The sequence below is a fragment of the Eurosta solidaginis genome, chromosome 5 (assembly GCF_040869045.1).
Source record: "Eurosta solidaginis isolate ZX-2024a chromosome 5, ASM4086904v1, whole genome shotgun sequence".
In the NCBI taxonomy this organism is placed as follows: Eukaryota; Metazoa; Arthropoda; class Insecta; order Diptera; family Tephritidae; genus Eurosta; species Eurosta solidaginis.
The window spans coordinates 235313171-235320197 of record NC_090323.1 but is presented as its reverse complement, the minus strand read 5'-3'; the positions used below and the strand labels follow the sequence as shown (position 1 = coordinate 235320197).

At 39.3% G+C, this 7027-nt stretch overlaps 1 pseudogene; it reads right to left on the bottom strand.

Moving 5' to 3' along the window:
- Positions 1–3477: 3477 nt before the first annotated feature.
- Positions 3478–5212, bottom strand: LOC137254388 (ribonucleoside-diphosphate reductase large subunit-like; annotated as a pseudogene).
- Between the last annotated feature and the right edge of the window lie 1815 nt (positions 5213–7027).

Here is a 7027-nt window from a genome sequence, read left to right as displayed (position 1 = left end):
TAAAGCGTTAAGTAAGAGGCTGCGTATTAATTACACCCGAAACTTCGAATCTTGTATCAAATATAACCCTAAAGCTTTTTGGAATTATGTAAAATCCAAAAAAGCTATCTCGAGTTTTCCCTCGTCAGGGTTTTATAGGGGGTTTCATACCTCTCCACCTATGGAGTCGGCTAACCTTTTTGCAGACTTTTTTCACTCCAGTTTTGTTACTCAGCCAGTTAGTGTTTCTGAGTCCTCCTCAATGGTAGACTCTCCCATCAACTTCGGGGCTCTTACTCTTTCTCTAGATGACATTGTTGATGGAATCCGGAACCTCAAGTCGTCTTCCCAGACAGATATTGACGGCTTATCGTCTTATCTCTTTAAAAATTGTCTGATTCTAGCCACCCCGCTTCTTTTAATCTTCAACAAATCTCTCGAGTGTGGTGAGTTCATTGATGCTTGGAAGATAACCTTCATATCCCCCATTTTTAAAAGTGGTAATAAAAACAATGTTGCCAACTATAGACCAATTGCGAAATTATCTACTATCTCTAAACTTTTTGAGTATGTTGTAAAACAAAAAATTAGTTTTGTTGTCAAGCAATTAATTAGTAATAGTCAACATGGCTTCATGCCTGGTAGATCCACGGTTACAAACTTAGCAATTTTTTCTGAATTTTGCCTTGCAGCCTTCAACAACCGTCTTCAAGTCGACACGGTTTATACGGATTTCTCCAAAGCGTTTGATAAAGTAAGTCATCAAATCTTGATACCCAAACTGGCCAGATTGGGCTTTCACTCTATATTTTTGTCTTGGATTAAGTCCTACCTTCACTCGCGCAAATGTGTAGTTGTTGTTGACAATACTCACGCCAAGCCTTTTATTGCATCCTCAGGAGTACCCCAAAGCAGCATTTTGGGGCCACTACTTTTTGTAATTTTTATTAATGACATTTCAGCCTGCTTTCAGCATTCCCACTTTTTGCTGTACGCTGATGATCTGAAGGTGTTTACAACTGTTTCTACTCCTCCTGATTCAGAAAATATTCAGCCTGATCTGAACAACGTTGCTGATTGGTGCCGTAATAATAATCTGCCTTTAAATATTGGTAAGTGCTTTCACGTAACCTTCTCTAAGTCTCGTGGCACAATTCCCACTTCATATTATATTGACGGCTCTCGTCTGTCCACACGTACTGAGATTTCTGACTTAGGCGTAATTGCTAAATCCTATTCGGTTTTGGCTTTTATTCGGCGATTTAGCTCTGACTTAACAGATCCTTATACTCTTAAGTTGCTGTTTACGTCTCTCGTACGCTCTAAGTTGGAATATGCTTGCTTTATCTGGAGGCCTTATTATGACTGCCATATCAAAAGGCTCGAGCGAGTCCAAAAAGTCTTTTTATGGTTTGGCCTGCGGTCTCTGAACTTTTCTGAGCCGATTCCCTCTTTTAATGCCAGATGTGCACTCATTAGCCTTCAATCAGTTCAAAGTAGGAGGACCATTCTTTCTCTTACTTCTGTCTATGATATTATTAATGCTGTGATTGATTCACCACGTTTACTCGAGAGTATTTGTCTCCATATACCCTCTAGATCACTTCGAAATTGGGATATGTTTTATATTGATTGCGCCCGGACCCTCTATGCCTCTAACGCTCCCATTTTTAGAGCACTGAGGGAGTTCAATACTATCTAAAATTCTTTGGCCATTGACTTTTCTTTGCCAAAGACCACCTTCAAATCTTTGTTGAATGTAATAATTTTTTCATTGTATTGCTAAGGTCTGTATTTTTAAGTAAAAACTCAAGTAGTTTGTAAGAAAATTATACTATTTTTAAAATTAAATTAAATAAATAATAATAAATAAATATACATATATGTATTTGCTTGCCCTTGAAAAAAAAAACTAGGTCACTGGGGCAGTAGCACACTAGGCCGGTAGAAACAGTTAACTTTTTCCAATTTCGGGATTTTGTCGTGTCGGGATTCTTTTATTTCGGGACTCGGATTGTTTTTGTACCGAGCCCTTATAATGACTGTTTGTGATGTTTGTTGTTGAAAAACAACAAGTCCTGCCCCCCCAGCCAGAAAACAGTACCAAAAAAAACGGAAAGGGTAAAAAAAACAACAACAAAATTTCTTTGTTAAAAAAAAATTTTAAATTTTTGTGCAAGGAGAGGTTTTTTTTTGTTTTGTTTTCCCCTTTTTGAGTTCCTTTGTTGTGTATGACTGGTTGGTACTGCATGAGATGCCCACATGAGTAAAAATAGAAAAACACGTCAGTCCCGATTGTGATGTTTTGAGGTTTTCGGTACTGATTTTGTCTATTTAGTGTTCGGTATCCGCCTTTAGTCTGACAGCACTAATGAGACTACCGTTGTTGTGCCGTGGGTTGCCATCTCATAGAAAATTATAGTTTTTATGGGTTTGTACGCGCACATACGTATGGGTGATGTATACTTATAAGGGTTTATGGCAGCCCTGATTCCTTTTGCTATAGCCACGGATTTTAAGGACCCGTTACTGGAAAGTTGTGGTGAGTACATGCCTTCTGCTCCATTGTCACTATCTAAGCAAAAGCCAACGTGGAACGACGTAAGTACGAGATAATTATAAGGTATTTTAGTATTTGTCCTAATGGTTCTTTTCTTTTTTTCTTTTTCTTTTTCGTTTCAGATGGAACCGATGCAATTACTCATAGTAAGTTTGGAGACTGGGGATGAGGAGCCCATACACGTGGTGGCGGATGTACTATATCCTGAGCGGCGGAGGGGCTCCTATATTTGCCACGCGCCGGACGAGCTGGTGCAGCAAGCGGTGGCGGAAGGGCTGAGGCGCGTGAACCCCAGTGTCCTCAGAGTTCTGCGGACGCCTCTTGTGGTTCACCTGCGTGGGAATACTAACGCCTGGTACAGGACGATCTACGCGAGTCTCGAGGGCATATTGTGGTGGCGGCGGCCACCCCACGGTGCGTTCCAATGCCGTGTGTGCGCCCGCACCATCTCTACCGTTTCCTATTTGGTAGCCCACTTAAATGGGCATACGAGATTACTTCCGTTTCGGTGCTGGGATTGCCCGAAGCGGTATGCTTCGTCCGCGTCACTGTCCCTGCACCGAACTCGGATGCATTAGGCCATTTAGATATGCGGGGGGATTTTAACATTTTGGTTTGCATTTGATTTGGTATTTTTTTTTATTTTCATGAAGTGGATTTGTGTTATTAGGTTGAAAAAAAAAATAAAGTTTAAAAAATAATATCGATCTTGTTTTTTTCTTTGTGGAAGAACCATTGGGGGTCGAGTTAGCGAGCATGGCAACTCTTTTCGTTTCTCGTTCCAATGTCAACAGGTATATGCGATGATGGTCGTGGTGAATTTGCCAAAACGGTATGTGACGTGTGAAAATTTATGACATTTCCATTGAAAAACGCACGCGGTAAGTATGTCGTAGGTTAGATTTTATTTTATTTCATTGTTGAATTTTTTATTACTTTTATTTCATTGACAACTTTTGATTTCTTTTCTTTTTTGTTTTAGGTGGCTGGCGCATACCCTTACTGACTGGTGAACCTTCATACGTTTCATAAGTCCCATATTTTTCCACCAATTTACAACTAGCTTCCAATGCGCCATAGTACAGAGCTTCAAAATTTTGTTGATTTAAGAGTGCAGCCTGCTCACTCTCGTGTGGATAACGCTTAAGAATTAAGGCGTCTGCAAAATCCTGTATGCCAATACCAATCGGACGATGTCTGAAGTTGGATTTCTTTGCCTCAGGCAATGGATAATGATTTACATCGATTATTTTATTTAGATTACGTGTGACAGTCTTTGTAACCTCCTTCAAACGCTTAAAATCGTAAGTTTTTTCTGGTGTTACAAACATATTAAGCGCAATCGATGCTAAATTACACACTGCCACTTCATCTGGTGCTGAATACTCAACGATTTCTGTGCATAAATTACTACATTTAATGGTGCCAATATTTTGTTGATTACTCTTTCTATTACATGCATCCTTGTACAGCATATACGGTGAGCCTGTCTCTACTTTCGATTCTATAATGGCAAACCAAAGGCTTTGTGCTTTTACTTTCTTATTAGCACGCCCCGCTTGCTCATATTTACTTACTTCATGCAAGCCAGGACATTTGTGTGGACACATAAGCGACCAATTTCATTATCTTCAACCCGTTTAATAAACAGATCTGGTATCCATAGAGCGTAAAATAAATCTCTAGCTCCATGCTCTTCTTTGCCAGTATTTTTCTTTAAATCCAAAAACTCAAATATATCTGCATGCCATGGTTCTAAATAAATTGCAAAAGCACCAGGTCATTTACCTCCGCCTTGATCTACATAACGTGCTACATTATTGAATAATCTCAACATTGGTACCAAACCATTTGATGTGCCATTGGTGCCCGCAATTGCTGTGCCTTTTACGCGTATACAATGTACATTTAGTCCAATACCACCCGCTGATTTGGAAATTAAAGTACATTGATGAGCTGAAGTGAATATGCCATCAATCGAATCGGCAACCATAGTTAAAAGGAAACACGATGATAACTGTGGTTGTCTAGTAGCTGCAGCAAAGAGAGTTGGTGAAGCATGTGTAAAATAACGTTCGGATAGTAAGTTGTATGTTTCAATAGCAGCATCAATATCTTCACCATGTATACCAATGGAAACACGCATTAACATATGCTGTGGACGCTCAACTATTTTACCATTGAGTTTAAGTAAATAAGAACGCTCTAGCGTTTTGAAACCAAAATAATTGTAACCGACATCATGATCGTATATTATAGCTGAATTTAAGCGATCAGCATTTTCTTTACCACTTCATAGTGAAAATCTGATATTATGGGTGTAGCTAAGCCAGTTTCGTCGTTCACATGATAATACAATGCACTAATAACATCTGAGAAAACTTTGTTCGTTTCTTTGTGTAAATTTGATATAGCAATACGTGCAGCTAGCGTTGCATAGTCGGCATGTTGTGTTGTAAGACTTGCTGCAATTTCCGCTGCCAAGTTATCAAGCTCTTGTGTTGTAACACCGCAATATAAACCATTTATTACCTTTAATGTGATGGCTACCGGATCAACGAGATCCATGTTGAGTCCATAGCAAAGCTTTTGTACGCGTGAAGTAATTTTATCGAAGTGTATACCCTCTGTACGTCCATCTCGCTTAATTACTGATAATTTAGGAGACTTCATTCTTAAAATTTTATAACAAAATATCTTAAAAAATACTATCGGCTCATGCAAAATGCGGCTAATTTTTGGTAAGCTGCGGAACGTTCAGGTGATCTGTTAAGAGGCACAACCGAAAGCAGCTGGGTCACCTTTAATGGCCAACCTAACAAACTTCCTACTGTTGGATCTCATACATGGAATGGGTGTAGGCAGTTGCCGTTGTTGCTTTTTAAGCACCACCAGCTACAGGTATGGCAATGATGCGATGCTTTCCCACTCTGCATCAGCAAAGATCACAAACTAGATATGTTTTATGGTCAGGCACCGATCAGGAGTCCTGATTTAAGAGTATTTATCACCGCAGGGCTCATTCCAGTAGGGAGCAAAATATACTCTGCTTATGCACCAACGATCTGCTTTGCGCCACGTCCAGTGATAATATCGCTGACTCAAAAAGTGGAGCGGTACATTCCCTACCACATTTAGTAGCTAGTGCCCATGGCCTACATAGTACAAATCTAACACATCAGTTAGATCTAGTGGAACTTTTAGGTCGTCTCGATTTAGTTGTGCAAAGGACAGATAAATATTCATTCGTCCTGTTGGTTGCGCAATTATCGCTGGTTTTGATGAACAGTTGAGGCCTAGTGTAGTTAAAACCATCCAGGACGGGCTTCATCTACGCACACGCTGGATGGTTTGCTTATCTTTAGGTTGCCTGGGTTATATAATATTAGTTAAAAGGAGCGTAAGGGGTTGTGAATGGACCAGTTAAATGTTTAATATGATGATTATACAAATTTGAGAACTCAAGCTTTGGCATTTCTAGGTAAAACATTGGAAAATAACCTACAGCCAATGACAAATCAAACGCGCGATTATAACAGTGGATCCGTACAATCTGTGGTACATTAATTTGATTTTTTGCTTCGAAAGGGAGTCGGCGACATACTGCAAGCAAATAATATGCATGATGCAAAAGAGCTGCAAAAGCTGGTTAATTTATTATGTGCAAACCGTAAAGGTGTGAGATGATGTAAAAAACCAAATACAAAAAGGATAATAGCAGTGTAAGTGCAGCGGAATTCAATGAATTTGTTAAATTATTGTACTAATTTACTTTATATAAACTGTATACAATGGTTCGTAAATTCTTACTACTTAGTAATCGAAGTTTGAAAATAAACACAGGACCGAATAACCGTTTAAATGTTTGTGTAGGTCGACGTCGCGGCCGTCCGCGGGGAAAATGCTGGAAGAAATGGAGGGTCAAGTCTTACGGAGCTCGACGCAATTGCAAAGTAATTAATAGCCTTCAAAACATAGTCCCTAACGGGTCAATCGTTTGGATTTTGCAACTTGCTGTCACTTTCACAAAACAATCAAACAATATTACGGCACTACCGAGGTAAAATTTTAAAAATAATTCCCCAACCCTTAAAATTTGTGTATCAAAATTATGACCAGCAAGGGAAATAATTGTTGCAATTGGGTGGCAAATCTGAGCAATAATTTATAGGAGGTTTGCGAAAATCAAACTGTCACGAAAGGGACTGGTATAATCCTGCATCATAACGACCCTTTGTAGAATAAAGGATCCATGAAACTATGTTACTTACATGCGACAATGTTATCGGTTTGATTAAGAACAAAAAATGAGGGGGGGGGGGGGGGGGGCGCTGGTTTTGGATGTGCTTGGTCAGTGAAACGATAAAAAGGAATCTGTCAATCCTTTCGTAACTATGAGAAACTCCTATTCACCATATTTCCTTAATCCGATTCGCGAGTTAAAAGCTTGACTTTCAGAATTAGTTCGTAGAACAAATATCAACGTTT